Consider the following 20,043-nt stretch of genomic DNA (forward strand, 5'->3'; position numbering starts at 1 on the left):
CGCGCGCGGTCCAGCGTACGTGTAATTTTGACAAGACTTCATGAGCGTCGAATGAAAAAACATATTATTATATTTTATTCGTTCCGAATAGATGGAATTAACCGGATGTTTTTTTTGTATTAACGGTGCCGGTAAATACAAATAATTTCAGTTTTAATTAGTTACGCAAACACTTACTAAAAAAACTGTAGAACCAGCGTTATGGACTGTTATCAAAGAGCTAACATGCTCTTCACGATATTCCAATAATATTTAAATTTATAATCGATTTTTGATTCGCGTACGAAAAAATTCAAGACTTTTTTTTTATTCATAAAACTTTAGATTGACGCACAGAGTTGCTTCCCACCGTTAAATTTTCTGTAAGTATATCACAATATTATGGCTGTCTATATATCGGCAATATAAATTAATGTATTTAAAAGCAATAAATATTTTATAAGATGAGTTTAAATTATATTAATATTGTTTGTATCTATAATGCAATTGACACAGAGTGATTTAATTAATTTATTTATTATGGTATTTAAGCAGTCAAATATAGTGATAATACATCGGGTAGGTTTTTATTAAAAATTTTAATTGGTCATAACGTAAACGTGACATTAATATTCATAAATGGGTCATGATAATAGTAATAGCTTTTAATTTATTATTAAATAAAACAAATAATGCCCTTAAGGGCAATTAGTATATAATATAAATAAAATGATTTGACAATATTATACAAATACCAACTCCGAATAAACCTAAAAATACGAGTATACCTATAGGCAAAAATATTGGAAAAAATTAATTTTATAAAATTTATATACATCTTCATAGTTGAAATCCATTATTTAATATAACCATATTATTTTTTTTCAATTTATGAATATGTGTTTGAGGTATATTTGTGAAAAGTTTTTAAAATTAATTATTTGTAGTTATTAACGATTAACATCATACTAATTTAACTTTAAAAATTAAAAAAAAATTATAAATTGTAAATTTTTTCTTTTAATAAACGTCATATTGTATAGACAAACAAAGAAAAATAAGTACATTAAAAGTACCTAAGACATAAAAGTTTTATTATTATTACTTCAGCAGATGTAATATTAATAGTGTTTAATTTTTAATGATTATTGTAATATCATAAACAATATAGGTACTTCAAAGTTAAAATTTAACGGTTATAGGGATTTTTCAAAATTAACTTTGAGTCAATTCAATAAAAACATTTTTTAGCTATATTATGCATATACTTATGTTTTTATCCGTTATACTTTTGTCACATATTATAATATAAATACGAATTTACTTTTAATTACTCTTTGTTTTTGTTTAAATTTTTTAAATACTTTGATAAAGTTATATTATTCAATACTGTATATTATGCAAATATAATAAAGTATATACACATTAATATTATAATACACCATATTCTTTTAAAGGAATAATGTAGGTAGGTATTACTAGGTAGATATATATTGTTGATTTTCGATGTTTACTAAAGAAAAAGAAAACTATTTATTCAAACAAAAATATTTACTTTAAATGGCCAATCCGAAAATGCTTATCATATTTGTACGTTTATTTTTCAATAAGAAAATTATACTCTAATATTATTTCTTAATTATTTAGTTATAACTTAAACATATATTTTTATCATTAAATCGAAACTAACAATATCTTCGTATAACAGTGTATTGTTGGGTTAAAATAAATAATAATACATTGCACTAAAATTCTAAATGAAGCCATTGATAGTTAAGCATCAAAAACATACCATAGTAATAATATTTATCATGCAAATTATTATTATTACTGAAATATAAATATTATTATTGTTGGCTATAGAGCATACATATTGAGTTTGAGTATCCTTTTGTTAAAAGCGCCATGACAGCGACCAACATTATTCAGCTATTTAATAACATTTTACTTATAGAAGACCATAATGTATATATATAAAAGATGATAACAAACTCAATAATCGAGGAAATATTTTATCTTTTTTGTTATTGTTATCAGACATCAGTATTTTAAATTTTTAAACTCTAACGTGGGTATTGTGCGATATAATGAATAATAAATTATTTTTATTAATTATAAATTTGTGTATTTAAATTTAATATTTAAACATGATATAAATATTTATGCTCGAATAAAAGAACAGTTACAAATATTAATTGGGAAATAATTCAATAATTATTTACAATTTAAATTTTGAAATATTTATTGGAGATACTTAATAGAATTATTAAAGGTTTGATTAATCCAATTACAATTAAAACATAACAATAAAGTATATTCCACCTTACGAAGTAGATAATTTAGTTTTCGTAAGTCTGAAATCGAAATTAACGTATAGGTACCAATTTATATAGTTATTGTTACAGCTTTTATAAGTACATTATTATATTATTCTGATGAACATATTTTTAAACAAATTTTACTTTATTGTAACTTATTTATAATTAAAACGATATATATTTGATACTTAATTGTTTATATTTATTTGATAGTTTGATTTTATGTACTTTAATAACTGATTTGAGGCGTTATAAATATGAATATAATTTTTCATTGCCCCTTTACATTAGAGATATTAATATGCTTATCATTAATTTTCAATGTAGAGTTATGTTTATATTATATTATTCGTGTGATAATTTACACAAACAATATGACCATTTTCAGTTGTAGGTATTCGGAGTTGATATCCATATGATTTCTAAATTTATGATATTATTTTATTTTTATAACAAGTTACGAAAATTGTTAAATTATTTATTAAAATGTAAAAATAACAAAAAAATATTATTTTAGGTAGGTATCACTTTTCTAAATGTCCACTGTATAATTTTTTTTTTTTTTGATTTCTCGTTAAACATTAATACTATAATGCTATAATTACCTACTGTTATTATCATAATTGAATTCATTGCGTAAGAACATTTTACATTCATAGTTAGGTACCTATTTTTTTTTATAATATAGAAAAAAAAATTATTATTATTTTTTTAATTGTGATATGTCGTGTATACTCATATAATGTTTAGCAGACTTTTAATTTTTTTCTCTTCTCTCTTTTATAATCAGTTAATCTCTACATCCTTAAATACTTAAATTAAAAATGCATTTCCTTCGTAATCCCTTTTTTTAAATAATTCTTTTTGGGAGGAGCTGTATTTTGTTATTTCATTTTTCTTTTTTATTTAATTATTTATAAAACTATATAAACTAAAATAATATTATTTAGTATTAATGCTTTCAACAAAATGCATGGTATATGTATTTTATATATTTATAATATACGATTTTTGATTAATTGAAATATACAATATATATATATATATATATTCTATATATATTTATATAGAATATCTATTAACCTAAATGACAGAATAATATAATACAATACCTATACACAGTTATATCCATCCATTCAAAATAATTAATAACTATTTTATTATCTGTAACCATTGACATATCTATTTAAAAACAATAATATTCCATTTTCATGAATTGAAACAAAATGTATATGAGAGTCACACTACAGTGACTTATATGAGTTGAAATACGAACTTACAAACCTAGTATAAAAAAAAATAGTTGTTATACATTTTATTAAAAATGGTTGAAATGTTTTTTCATTCATATATTATATAAAATTAATGTTCATTTTAAATAATATATAGATGAAAACATATTTCATTAATGTCCTTGAGATGCAAGTAATTAAAGACAAACTGTGAGTTTATCTACACTACATCGATATCATCTACTAATGAGCTTTTTATAACAGATATTAATATAAGTACGATGTTACGTCAAACAGTTTTTTTAATGATCATCAAACAGACATTTATCTAGACACATAATGTTTTAAATTCAATAACATTATTACACTAATTTAATTTGTATATTTATTTAAAAAAAAAAAAAAAAATAAGGAACTATAAAACAAGTGCAATTTTACATGGTGATCAATAATATTATTCGGTAAAATTGGATTTTTATAATTTCAAAAACTATGTTTAATAGTAAAGATCACTGTTGCCAAATCACTATAGCAATATTTACTATTATAAATAAATTAACTAATAAAAAATAAAACACGATAGTAAAACTTTAAAATACTATGGCCTAAACCTCCCGATAACAGTGAATAATTTGTATTAATAATTTGTCTTTAAATTATTTAAAATTCAAACGATGAAAAAAAATAGCGAAATTATAATTAGTGTGGGTAGCTGTAAAAATAACTTTTAGAACACTGTATTAATAATGAATAGTTGTTTTGTATAATTTTAACTCAATGGTTATAGAAAAAATTTTGAATTCTACGTTGATACAAATATTTTGAGTAGCTAATACAAAAATGATTACAAATGATTACAATAATGCAGATTGAAGCTATCAGTGAATCACTATTTTTAATAAAATACATTACTTTTCTAAAAATAACCAAAAAACGTACATTTATATAATATATTTTAAATAAATTTCTTCTAACAAACCAACAAAATATTGACAATTCAATAATCAATATAATATTGATTGTATTGATTTTCCTCAATTTTTTGGTAAATTAGTATACATCAATATTGATAATATAGAAAAGTTCAGTTTAAAAAGTATACATTCGGCCAATACGTTTTATTCCACATTCACATTTTTTTTTAATGTTAATTTTCATACAAATATTCCATTTTTTAAATGGAATATAATAATATTTTGATAATTATTTTATGATAATATTTTTTAAATATATTCTTTCAAAATATCAGTTTGTTTAGTTTTGATTTTTAAACCGAGATTTATATTAGTAAACACTGATTTTAAATTTATATTAATGTTTATGTACGATTTAACATGTATTTGAACCAAAAGCTCTCTTACCAAAAGCTTTTTTTTTAAATTGATGTTTTTCCAGGGGTACTTATTTAAAAAAAAATCTAAAGAGAAAAACAGTGAAAGTAAAGCGTATGGTAAAAACACTGAGACAAGTTTTTTACGTATAGGTAAATATTATAGTAAATGTTTCAAGAGTTACAATTTAAATTTTGGAAAATATTTTGAAAATAATTTAATTTATCGACCTCACTAAATATAAGTATTATAAGTGTAAGGTTTTCCTGGACAACGCTACTCATCGTAGATAAGTGTGGAAAACTAATTTATTACTATTTTATATGTTAGTGCTTGCAAATTACAAGTAGATATTTAGTTTTTAGTTCTAGAAATTGATCACTTTTTTGACTTGATGTGAAATATTCAATCCACGTTAAGTAAGTCCAAGTCTACAAGTTTAAAATAAAAATGGTTACCATTTACATCTGTATTTGCACACACTGTCCAAGTCAAGTTTCAAGTACTTATGTCTCTTGCTTTTTTTGCCGGATGGCAATTATAATAATAATACCATTTTATAATGTTATCGATTTTAATTTATTTAAAAATCTATTATTAACAATTTAACATAAAAATATATTACACAGAATACCTCAACAAGTAATTTAAATTAATACCAAACATTCATTATTTTTAAATGTACCTACTTAAAGTTTCCATGGTATGTAAAATACATATTATATCATTTTGGATAAAATTGTTTAAACCTATTACTTAAATAGGTATTTTATGAATAAATATGTTAAATCTATATACCTAGATGCTAATAAAACTTTTTTTTTAGGGAGTTTGTGATAACAGATTTCTGGAAGGTTAGATATAAAATATACAATCAGTAAAATATAAATACATGTTTGTAATGTTATGCCAGTCACTAGTTTACTAATTGAAGCATTTATATAACATCTTCTACATACTATATTTAATATCATAATTCTAAAAAGCCTGTTTTGCCGAGAAAAATCATTATAAAACAGTGTTGTATTGACCTGATATTATATTTTATAAGCTTCGTATTTCATGCTCATATTGTCATAAAAAAAAAAAAAAAAATCAAATTCGTAAATATATAATATTCTATAAAATTGCGAACGCTATGTGCTGTATAATTATATTATATTATATTATATCTCGGAATATTTGGACCATGGAATAATTACCGACGTTATGATGACAAGTAAATACCTATATGTTTCTATTGATTTGATTATTATATGTTCGTATATATAAATGGCTTTTACACGATGAAATTACGTGTCATTGCATCCGATTGGATAGCAAATATTGTAGAACCGTCGTGTGTTAAGTTATATTTAATATAACAGTTTATATATATAAACAGAGAGAGAGAGAGAGAGAGATAAAGAGTACATAAGAAGTGCCATCAATGAAAACAAAAAACGATCATGTGCATTCAACTTAAAATACAAATGTCTAGACAATTGTTATGTTATAGAAACATCGTTTTTGAGACCTCGAGTCGCTCGAGTTGTTGTGGTTTAAAAGACGAATATTTATTTAGATTGTATGTCCTTAGACTAAGATTATATTAAATAACTAAACAATAAAATTCATTAGAATATTCAGTGATGATAAATATTGATTTGAAAATTAAAGTTTATTTATTATCACATAAAATCGTATAATTTTATGTACTAACGTGTGATAATAAATACGCATACGAATAAAATGAATATTGTTATAGGTAGTCGTTCATATAAGCATTCTTAATGTAGGTACAACATTAAGTGTGTAATTTATTTCAGAAAAAAAAATGTAGGTGTTAATGGTGTACTACACACTCATTTATGATGTTAAGTGCACTTATCTTTAGACTACAAATATAACCGAAATCTAGTTACCACGATCCGACAAGCAACGATACCGATCTAATGGTAGTCAGTCTGGAGGCGAGTTATCCTAGATTTAAAATGTACGTAAGTTCCTTTTTTTTCAATATAAGTAAATTAGTTTTACTTTCATTTTTCAACCCAAGAGCCAATCCAAACATCAATTAAAAGTGGAATATTTTATCGTAGAACCATCAAAGCAGCCGAGATAATAGTGTAATGTTTGCGTTAACACTTCCTTCTTAGACCGATGCAATAGCTGTCGACATTATAAAAATGATACTGCAGACAGTGCAGACACTCTCGCATAGTGCACATGCATTAAAGTATTCCCATTTATAATATATTAATATATAATACGTATACACGGCAAGTATACGTAGATACAAACCGTATAAATAAATGTGGTAAAGGTATTATGTTTTTTTAAAAAGGTCGTGCCATGATAAATACGTTGCTGTTGACAAAAATGACGTAGTAATAATAATTTTTATTTTTTGTTCCGGTTTATGGGTTGTGCAGGCAGTGACATGATCGTTAGCTACTTTTTTTTCTCGCACCTCTTGTTTTTTTTTACTATTTTTTTTTTTGCCCAAATAACGTTATATAATAATAAAAACCGCCAGTGTACAAGGGACACGTAGCGACATATTGGCGACATGTCACTTTTTATCTAGTAACAATGGCTGAGGCTTTAAGGGAGTAAAGTAATAATAGTATTGCGGGTAATATAATGTGTAAATCTAAATAATTATTCTTGACATACACATACCTCTCATTTTTTATTAGTAAATGGTAATAGTCTTATGAAGTGAATATGAATACGAATATCAGAATATACGTCAATATTGTTTAAATGTCTTTGGTTATTACTGCTTTGAAACTGAAACATAAAAATAAAAAATAAATAAATAATGTAGTAATTACCAATACGAATTAACCATATCAAAAAGCTTAGAAAAAATATAAATATTATAATTAATTTGTATAAGTACATCCATTTTGAGATATTTTACCCTCAGAAAATGGACATTGGCCGATACTGAAATAACATATTATCATAAAATGTATTTTATAATATGTAAAAAATAATGATATAGTTTATTTAGTATATTATTAATCGTTATATCATATCAAACCATGCAAATTTATAATTATTTATTGTTACTTATATCATCTAAATAAATAATGTATACCTAATCAATTTATCGATGAATATGAAACTGAAGAAATTTCATTTGCTAACGAAATAAATAAATATACATCAGTCTTTATTTTATAAAAATAAATAAACTATAAATTATAAATTCTATGCGTTAACCCAAAAATGAACTAAGAATAAAATATTTATATTGATGTAGGAATAAAATTGTAATTAATTGAAAAGAAATTTAAAGTAATTACTAATAACCATTATAAGATGTTGTTACATAGTATAAAATTACTTGGCAAACTTATAAATGGTAAAATTTATGTTTGAAACTACAATATTTATCATACATACCTAATGATTTGAGCGTGATAATGGTATTAAATTTAATTTATTTCTATAATTAATATTATTTAATTATTATTCTATCTTTATAAATGTTTTTATGTAGGTCTAATAGGTCTATGCATTTTAAAGCGTATAGTTTCATGTTGAAGACGGAAACATAATGTTTTAGTGTTTGCGTCCCGTGGGAATAGGTCTAAATATATATTTAGAACTAATAAAATGCATTCAAACATCGAAATGAAAAGCATGTTTAGTACCTATCTAATAATATAATATATGTATATTCAAATGTATCATTATTTATTATGTAGTTCAAGAGGAACAAGGCCGTTGATATATTATAGTTCGAGAATTATTTATGATATGTATTGATGAAATAATTTATAATTCATAAATGAAAGTAAACTAAGAATGACTAGTACCAGTAATGCCTATTATACATTTACTATGGTTTGAATGACTGTTAAAATTATATAAATTCTTGAAGTTATTTTGTTTTCAATTTTTTTTTTTACGATATCGGAATACTGCTGTGTTTTAGTTACCACTGGTTTTTTCAATTTTGTTCTATCTACATACGAATAGTAGAACGTTTGTACGTCAGTGATGGTTTTATATAATATTTCATTTTCAAGTAATTTTTTTACTCTCACTTATTCATTGTCAGATGGAATGGTCCGCATTTTATTGGTTATATTATAATATATTAGTGTACAGTGTATGATATTAATGTTTAATTAATTTTCATATCATTTCACAAAATTGAGCACAATATCGATTTTAAAAATCTCATATTATCAATTATTTTTATATCATCAATATATTATCACTTAAAAAACTGTGAATTATAAGTAGAGTAATATATTTATATATTTTAATAAACAAAAATCATTACTATATTTTCTTTAGTACTGTATAAAATAAATATGAATTATTATTATTTATAGATTTCTATTTTTATTTTTTTTAACGTTATTTATAAGAATACTTTTATATTATATTCTCAATAAAAATAGATAATATTTATTTTTGGTAGTAATTTCAAACCAATACCCTTTAAAATATTGCTATCGGAAACAAAATTTCAGGAATTTTGTTTTTAAAACCCTGGAAAAAAATCTAAGCCGATGAAAATAAAAATGTAACAAATATACTGTTTTCTAATAATTTAATATTCTCCATTTCCTGCTAATTGTTCAGCGATAATTTTTCTCATTCAAATAAGTACATAAAGTTTTCATAAGCAATTTAATAAACTCTAAGAAAATATGATATCATGATAATTTCCATTTATCAAATTAGATAAAAAAATTAATCTAGAAAGTTACATCTCAAACAAAATAATTAAAAACTAATTGTGCATAGTTACCAAGTGTGGAACACCAATACATTTTTTTAAGCAATGAAATGTTTTAAGCGTATAATATACCTAGGTATTAAACTAATGTATTTTTCTGATCACGGATTTGAGCGAAAAGAGTGTTTTAAAAACTCAATATAAATCTTGCGTAAAACTGACAAAATCTCTCCAAAAAAATCTACCATGCTAAAATACTCCAAGTGAGTAATAATATTCTTCAATAATAATAAGTTAATTATATAATATTGTTATAAAACTGTCACTTCCGCACAGCCATTGGCTTGGAAGAGACCAACTACTGTCATGTAAATTTTGTTTTTCTCTTATTAATTGTTAAACTATAGTTGGTAAATAAATACAATTATTATATCAATTATTTTTTTATTTACTTTTCATTTAAATTTATATTTTTCAATCTATGCAACAAATTTCTAAATTGATGACAAACTTTTGTACCTATTCAAATACTATATAGATAGCATTATAGTAGGTATATGCATATAGTGTATAATATACATATTTTTTCTATTTTTTTTTTTTTTTTTTTTGTTGAAAATCATTTTAATATCATTGATTATATATTGTATAATACATATTATATAATAATAATAACATTATTAAAATGTTTATGGTGTAGGTTATATTGTATACTTAACTCGTAATGTATTGCTTAATCATTGATTTTATAAATATGTCTTGTTCCAAAATTAACTGAAATCTACATGAATCCTAACTAATGCCAAAAAACGTCAGTGAAATATGCTTCTAAATATTTAAAACAGCTCATAATATTATAGTTTTTATTGATTTAATGTTGTGATGTTAATGTCCACGGCACAGCCATGACAATACATAATCTACTTCAAAAACTTGATTATGTAGATTAGGCACTAGGTTATATCCATGAAAATTTAATATACAAAAACAAATAATTTAATTTGTAGAAAGCAAAATGTGATGATTGCTAAACAATAACATTTAGTATCTTAGTAGATATAACTTTTTTTTTATGATTTTAATAAAAATTTATTAATATAATATCTACTACACGCCGAGGTTCGAAATGTATAATTTAAACATAGAATTCACAGGAATATACAAAAACGGTTCACCTTGTAGTCGTAAATAAATATATAAAATACATATTATTGCAATTACATTGATTTTCCGTTGTGTTTTTTTTTTTTTTTTGACAATTTACCGAGGTCGTTAGCAGTAATATTCTTTGTAAGCTTTTACATTTTTTGATATGTACAAAATAAAAAAGTATATTGTTTACCTGAATTAATATCCATATTAATGACTTAAGTTATAACTAATTACTAAAAGAATATTATGACATACTGTTTATATTCACGTGATGTAATATTCAATAAAAAAAAAAAAAAATCCAAAAATGTAGAATACTTTGGCATTTTATTATTTGTATTTAATTCTCAACACATTAGTATATGATATATTAAGGTATGTATGTATCAAATACATACATTCATTTTAATATCAATTAAAACTTGAAATACTTATCAAGATTATAATTGATAATCATGCATTGACAATATAACGGAAAATAAATTAAGTATTTATTAAATGTGTAATATATTTTTAAATTATAAATTTACAAGACATCATGGATACATGTCTCAATACTACTTTAAAATATTGAGTCATCATGACATTTTTAACTCAAAACCAATTGACCCAGAGAAAAGTCTGAAAAATAACATTTAGTCTTTGGAGTTTACGGCTATATTTATGATCATTAATTTTCACTCAAGAGAGTAGATGAAAACCTTACCTATGTAATAGCAAGATTCTTTTCTACGTGATTGCACAAAATTATTTTCGTTTTCTTGAAGATAATGGTTTTCTTTTTCGTTTTCTTGAAGATAATGGTTTTCTTTTTCATTATCTTATACCAAAACTGATGACTACATTTATAGAATATTTTAATTGAATTTTAAATTAGCTCCGTCATTTTTTGAACATCGAATCATCAAGCTATCAACTGCCATTTATTAAATTCAAGTTAAACAGATAAAAAAATATTTTATAGAAAGTTTTTATTAAAAAAGTATGATTATATTTAGTAAAACTCATACATATAGTATCTACATTAAAAAAATTAGTAAAGTAGTAAACCCTTTTGCTGTACAGTGAACTAAAAGTGTGCCCTATCATTGAGGAGTAAGTCACTGAGGTATATAGTTTAAATTGAAATTAAATGATAAAATATTATTGCATAATAATTACGAAAAAATATGCGAAAACAAACGCTCTGTCAGCTTATATTACCAAGTATATTTTATGATATTATACGTATTTATGTTGCTTTTAAAGTAATAAAGTAATCGATTTTACTATTAAGTAGTAATTCGGTGGATTGGATTAATTTTTGTCGAAAACATTGTATTTGAAAATCCAATTGTGTTCATAAAATGGTATAATATACGTTAAAAGTTTCTATTACCTGCAAATAATATTTTTAAATATTAATAAAAAAAACTAAAACCATATTTTTCCCAAAAAATATTTTTATTTTAAATTGTATTATACATAAAAAAATGTGTGTATAAAAATTTAGTGTTTTCAAATATCTAAGGTTTTTTTTTTTATAGTTTCTCTTAAAGATCAAGATTGATACATTTTTACTATACTACCCAAAAAGTGATAAAAAAACACACATCATTGTAAATTCAATACTTTCATCACTTCAGAATCTAAAATATCTATTAATGTGTATTTTAGATTATATTATACGGGAAAATGCTACTCAATTTTAAACGTTCAGTTTCTGTACATTTTAACAAACAAACCAAATGATAGAATTATTGACATTTGGTAAAAAATAATCAACCATTTCAATTGATTTTTTCAGTTTTTACAAAAAAAATAACTAAATAATGTATTGTAGGACAATGAAATAAGTATTGTCGTTTTATGTCTGAGTAGAATTGGCGTTCACTAAAATGTCTAAAGAATACATTGAGTATTGGATGGCACTCAAGATCTGGGAAACTTCTAAAAAAAAAAAAAAATTTAAGACGAAGACTAAATTTATAATAAACCAAGACATGTATTCTATATGACCTGTGTCAAAATCTAATTTATATAGTTTGTTTTCAACTTTTATGTTTTTTGTCACAAAATGTAAGTAACAAACATAAAAAAATAATTTTACTTGAAAAATGTTCTTTCCAACATGATCTTCCGACTTTCCGATTACAATTTAATATAATATTTTGTCAAAGAACTAGTGAATCGTTTTGGAGTTAACAAAATAAATGATTCACCAATTTTATTGTAATTTTCAAGTATGTTTTTATAAGGTATTTTATACTTTCTTGAAACGATTAAAGTTACCATTATTTTTGTTTCATCGGATTTATTTCAATATACTAAAAATAGTGTCTTTGTATATCAATTTTATTTTTTTTAATACAAAATGCGGTATACGCATCGAACATATTATTATCATTTATTTTACACCAATACAATTATATAACTTAAAACTGGTAAGAAATTATTTTTTTTCTGTTTCCGTAAATATTGAGTTAAACAATCACATTCCGTGGTAAGAGTACATTAAATCGTCCTACTAGGTTTTCGTTAGTTTTATTCCTGACACGAACAATTGGTAGGTATACAGTAGCAATAATAATGCTCGTTCGTTATTTGATTAAACCGTGATTTACAGACATAAAACAACAAACTGGCCTATTATTTTGTTACAGAATGTCCTCGCGGACCCACTGTAATCGGGTATAATAATATGCCATTCATTTGTGTGGGTTACAGCAACTTAAACAATATATACATCATACATTATCACTAGAACACACGATTATATTTATTCTGTTGTGAGTATTTAACAGTGATTTTCATTGGTAAACGCTTTAATGATGGCCAAAACTCCATTTAATCAATTGATTTTTAACGTTGTGATTACCATTTACAATACTCATAACATACAGAATCTAGAAAAATGGTGTTGTTTGATGATATTATTAGATTTTATGCTCGATATCAGTAAATATTTAAAATGTTTCAATTTATAATTTATATAGGTATGTATTCATGTGGTAAAATACAATGTTACATAATGGTTGAATAGATACTTAGAAAATAAAACCGTTTTTTAATCAAATATATTATAAAATGTATTTTAAAAACGTGTTCTAAACAAAAGAGAACTTTATGATATTTTACTTCAGTAGGAAATATTGACTGTTATCAATAGAATAATATTCTGCTTAATTTTATAGGCAGAAAAATGTATTTATTTTTTTAAATTTTCTTTGTAGTATAATAATATAATATATACATAAATCCATATTTAATAAAAATAACTTTTCGATATACCTACTTAATATTATACAGTGTTCATTTTATAAATTGAACTTATACATTTAAAATATATTTTAAATTACAAACGTTATAGGAACGAAAAAAATTGTTAAAACCTTGTGTAAAATAATATAACAACAATGCACTAACATAACTTGAAAAAATACTGATTACTTTGATGAACAATGAACATATTACGTATATTATGAAATTATGATTAATGATATAGTATCTATAGTGTATACATTTTATATTTATTTGGTATTTCATAACATTTCATAACATTTAAAAACTCATTCTACCATTTACATTTTTGATGTGACGATATCTGACACAAAAATGTAGTGAGTTGAAAGAATAAATTATTTATACGTTTTTACTCCTCTCATGTTAACTTAATTTTTTTTTGTACACCAATTCACTTATTTATATTTAAACTCAGTTTCAATGAAGCACAACATAATAATATGCTGTACTTCGTTACATTGTTTGTATTATAAATAAAACATAATATAATGTTTGTTTATTATTAAATAATATTATTAAGTGTTATGAATGTATTATAATAGATATATTTATATCAGATTATTTTATCAGACTATTGGGTATTATTGAATTTAGAATTATATTATATAGATTTTATCACTGTATACAAATTTCATCAACAAAAAATTGTATTGTACTGGAATTTCAATATAAAAAGAAACTTTTTAAAATAAAATATATTAATATCTTAACGAGCAATACATTTCTCTGTGTATAAATAGTTATTTAAATCTATTATTTTTTTTTTATTATTATCAACGTTTAGAAATTCCAACGTCAAGAATTATTTTTAGTTTTTATTTGTTTTTTAATTATTTATATTATTTTTCAAACACATTTATTTATTTTTACGGAAACTGTTTAAAATTACGATTAATTTAACAAAACCCATATAAAAGTTATGTTTTAAACGAAATTATTTTAGGAATACTTTTTTTTGTTCTATACTTTATAATGTCTGTGTGTTAAGGTTTTTTAGTGTAGTTGTATACCTATAGACAAATAAGAACTTTTTTAATTTGATTTGTTTGAGGTTTCAGAATTTTGTGTGGATATTCTAGGAAATGTAATGTTTTTTTTTTTTAATTTTCACGATCTTGGTATTCGGTTATTTATATTTTTATTTGGTTAGATACTTCGCAATCACGGCCGTTTGAGAAAGAATTTATTCCTATCTAAATAAATTATTGTATTACTATTTTAGATACAAAAAGTTGTATATCAATTAATTTTTCTCGTATTATTTTTAAATTATTCGTTTGATTTCTGTAGGTGTAATACATGTATTTATATTTATTTAAAATTTAATTTTAAAAACTTATAGTATGAAATTTATGAATAATAATAATAATAATTTAAAAAGTATTTTTTTCTTTCGTAAATAGGTAACTAAACTATAAAGGCTAAAATTTAAAAATGAAATTTAATTTTTAAATTAATAGATATAATAATATATTAATAGGAATGCATTTACTAAATAATATTATAATCGTAATAATATCTTATATGAAAAATGTTTCAAATAATTGAATAATAAAGTATAAACATATATTTAATTTCTAAATGTTTACATTCATAAAATATTGGTAATATAGGTAATGTAGGTACATTAAAAATAAATTTAAAGAAAGAAATTATCAAAAAACAACTTATTAATAATTCCAAGAGGTAAAATTGTTTGACTAATTTTGAATTTGAGTATCTATGAAAAGTTTTTTACTATTATTTTTCACATACTAAATACTTTTTATAAACGAGTTCATGTACAAGGAATACCGATTTGCATACTTTAATCAGAAAAAGTACAATTTACATTTTTATCGCGTGTATTATATTTTAATTCACCAATCGCATACATTCATTATTTCTAGCATTTTTTTTTTTGATAGATTTGAAATAATGTTCATTTCAAACATCTGGACATCAATACCATGAAATTACATTTAAGACCTCAGGTACTTCAAGATAAACTTCTAATATAAGTAAGTACATGAAAATAAGATAGTCATAGAATTATTCAAGCAAATAAATTATAATTCATTATATTATTATTGTCTTGAACCCTGATCACTTAGTATGCAAGACGATTCAGAAAGAATTCCTTCTCCTTCATCTTGCGAAATAATACAATGTTAGTTTATCCAAATTATGATTTTTTAAGTTTTCAAGTGCCTCTAACCTTCTAACTTACTATATTCTAAAATTCTTTTTTTAAAAACTTTAATGTTCGAAGATAATAACTTAACCACGTGTTAGGTCAGGAAGGTAAATCTATATAATAATAATACGTAAGCCACGCCGCCGTTCGCATTATTTCTTTTGCTTTAAACTAATATATACCTATATACCTAATATTACCATTATTCTATAGGTTGCGTACCGTTTAGGGTCTAACCTGGCCATTGTTCTATTATCGATACACGAGTTACCGCGAACACTGTCAGTATTGAGACCGATCGATTGCTAAAGCGCTGTCATAAAGGTTACACGTCGATGTCGGGATTTGTACGGAAGGGCTTCAGCCCTCCCAACGGTTGCGCGTGGTGGAATAATGTAGAAATAATAGGCAGCGCCGTTTGACCGACCGAATATCTGGTTGCAATAAAGCACACCGCTGTGTACAAACTTGTTCAATCGAATACGTATTTCTTAATTACATCTCGAACGTTAGAAGGCACTCAATATCGGCGATAACGATGCTAAACGGTCGCTGCTGAATATATTTTGTTCGGCGAGTAACGAAATCAAAGGTTTGCCTATGATGTAAAAAAACACGCGAAATATTTGATTACCGATACAAACCGTGTTTTTATTACTAATCAAATAATAAGAGTTATGCACTTGTGCGCTAATATAATAATAATAAAAATGAATAGTGAGATGGGGCGGCGTTCCAATCACGTGACAGCGCATATATCTACGCTACACCGTATAAAACACCGATAATAGACGACACCGGTTAACGTCACGCGTGAGATCTAATCACAGACAATGGGCGTGCTTAGTGAATAGTTCTGGTTGGCACAGTGCGGTGCTTGCGTGGCGATGTCAACACGATCGTACGTTACATAAATACCGATAAAGATTGCCAATTAAACCAGAATACTCGAAGCTCAACAACGAGAAAAACATTTAAATGCTTCTAAATACGAGCACTGCAAATGCTCGTAGTACAAAATCGTTCTAAATATTTGGAATATTGCGTTGAGTATAAAACTCGACCATTGCGACCACTATATTAAGTGATAGTGGAATTTTACAAGTTTCTACGTCGAAGTATTCTTTGTTATACGTTAAAGTAATTAAAATTTTAAATTTTCAAACCATATGGGCCTGTGAATATTATATTTAATTTAAATACATCAAGACGTATACGATGATTTTTGCAGATTGCTTTAATTACATCCTTATCCAATTATTTAAAGTAATGGTATATTTTTTTTTACTTTTGATATTATTTTGTATATTATTACATATTATTTTTATAAACGCTGTAAAATCAAAATATGTCGATTTGGTAACCCTAGAGTCAAACTGTTTGTTCACAGTTTTAACGAGCGTAAAATTAAATCATATATATTTAAGGGAGGTGATAAAAAAAATCCAGGTATGGATAAGGGTAGGGGAGCTGTTGAAAAATACATTAATTGAAAAAAAAGTACGTGGCGTTGCGTTTAAACGATTTAGAGAAGAGGGTTTTTTTTTACGTTGTACGTAAAAGATATATATATATTACACAACAATGTTAGAAAATATTAAAAAATATAATATTAATATCTCAGGTTTTTTTATTTTTAGAACTGAATTATAAGTTATTGATTAATTTATGTTTAGAAATAAAAATAATAATATATTTCAAAAATAGTGACATTAATATTTTATTAACACGCACATATGAACCTTTTTGTGACTAAAATAAAATATCCAAATAGTCGTTATTAAAATAGAACATTGTTACTATCATAGTAAGGGACCAGTTGCCTAACCTTCATAATTGTATGAATAAAATATTATGACTATTGTGGGACATCTTAATATAGTGACATAATACATAGAAAATGTATATTTAAGTCTAAACGATTTTAAAATTAACACGGGCCCAAAATAGCTTTGGTTTCATTTGAATATTAAAGTATGCATAAATCAAGTGCAATACACGATGGGCCATCATCGGCGGGAAAAAGATCTCCGGTACACGATGATCAATGATTCGTAACAATATTGGGTTAATCAAAAAATCGATAAAGTAGTAATAATTACGCGGTCGGTAATAACATTATCATACCATCATATTGTTGGATCCAGATATTGTTATTATTACTATTATTGATGTCCTAATTTATGACTAATAAAAACACGTTCCACAGCCGCACACACCGCCGGTCTTTCACAATGTGTGCGGTGGATATAACAGTAGTCAATAGGTATATATTATATCCCATACTGGCCATACTCGTCGATGAATAATTAATTTTCCCGTCAACTTTACGGTGTGAGTATTATACAAAGGGTTCAAGTATAATAATAATTATAATTTATTATAATAATATGTGCCGTTTAGTCACGTATTCGGAAAAGGAGGGTCTTTCGGAGATGGTCGGATGAACGGAATTAGTGACAACTGACAATTATAATATCATTGTTCGCTGAAAAGTGTGTTTAATATACATGTACAGACAGCGTTGTGCAAGCGGACGCCATGTGACCGCACAAAACAATTAAACTAATGCCACGCGTCTTTTAGCCTTTAGAAGCATAAAGTCTTCGGCATGTCAAAAGCTTAACATTGGTCATAAAAATTAGTATACAAAAATATTCGTATTTTGTGACGATTAATATAATATCAAGCAAAATGAACCATAATAAACTATGTTATTAACGGTGTATTTTTTATTTTCTGTTTACATAATTTTTATGTAGAAATCGAGTTTTGATTAAGTTTATTTTATATATCACCTCCTCAATAGTTTCTCTAAGCCAATAGTCATCAATTTTCAACCAGTGAACCATACACTGGTTTCCCATGTGTCGGTGTATAATTTTAACTGTAATTTATTTGGTAATAAGTAAATAAAAATTCTGTTTTCGCAAAATACTAACAGAAGCCTGTTTTAGAACACTGGAAAGAAAAGGTTTGTATCGTTAACCCATAATAGCATTGATTATAGAACTATTTTTTTTTATTTTCAGTGTGTGAGGAAAAGTTCAGTGGAGGCCGGTTAATCGAATAAATGGATTTTATCGATAAACTGTCACAGTATTATTATTACTCAAAATAAAAATTTTATGATACTGGTATATTGACAATGATTATTATACGCAGTAAAAAAAAGCTATTTTCCCGTATAATAAAATTGTTTTATTAACAAAATAATTGCATTTTTATCTGAGCTACCACATCCATAGAGTATTAATTTTAAATTTATTTAATTTGACTTTAATTATATGATTTATTATTATTATTATTATTTGACGTACAGTGAATATTCCAAACTGATTCGAATAAAAAAAAAAAAATAATGGGATGAACATCGCATCATGTTCATAAATGATAGCACTGATGACTATTCAATTATGCGACTAATGTCTATTGTACATTTCTGAAGAGGTCTTCAAGTATTGGTATTTTTTTATTATTATATTTTTTATAAAATGGTATTTTTTTGTAATTAATACAAATATTTACGATATGTTCAACAAAAAATATTCTACTCGAATAGGTATATTATTATAAAAAATAATTATAATATTCTATTCATTTTTATTCTATACACGTTTTTTAGAACTTAATACACGCTAAATACACATACATTATCTATTTTAGTTAAAGTTGTTTTGACTGTGAACCATTGTTCTAGGAATATTATGGAAACCATACCGACATTTTTAAAATAATAATTTCTGTCCGTATGGTTCAACAAAATTTCACTCAAAATAACTTTTTAAAATCTATAGTTTTATATTATAACCTAACCATACTATAATGCATAACCAATTACATAACTGCTTTTATTTGAGATAAAGGAGTTACTATTGCGATAAGT

The 20,043-nt window shown here is 24.3% G+C and overlaps 1 protein-coding gene across 4 annotated transcripts in view; it reads right to left on the reverse strand.

The window, feature by feature from the left end:
- Positions 1 to 20,043, reverse strand: part of LOC113561294 — a 151,693-nt gene that overhangs the window by 104,240 nt on the left and 27,410 nt on the right. For 2 of the 4 annotated variants that reach the window (XM_026967630.1, XM_026967629.1), the window contains exon 2: positions 7,525 to 7,635. The exons of the other annotated variants lie outside the window; for them this stretch is intronic. The gene's annotated coding sequence lies outside the window, so the exon portion shown is untranslated. The remainder of the gene's footprint in view (positions 1 to 7,524; positions 7,636 to 20,043) is intronic. 4 annotated transcript variants of the gene reach the window in all.

This window comes from Rhopalosiphum maidis, chromosome 4 (assembly GCF_003676215.2).
Source record: "Rhopalosiphum maidis isolate BTI-1 chromosome 4, ASM367621v3, whole genome shotgun sequence".
Lineage (NCBI taxonomy): Eukaryota > Metazoa > Arthropoda > Insecta > Hemiptera > Aphididae > Rhopalosiphum > Rhopalosiphum maidis.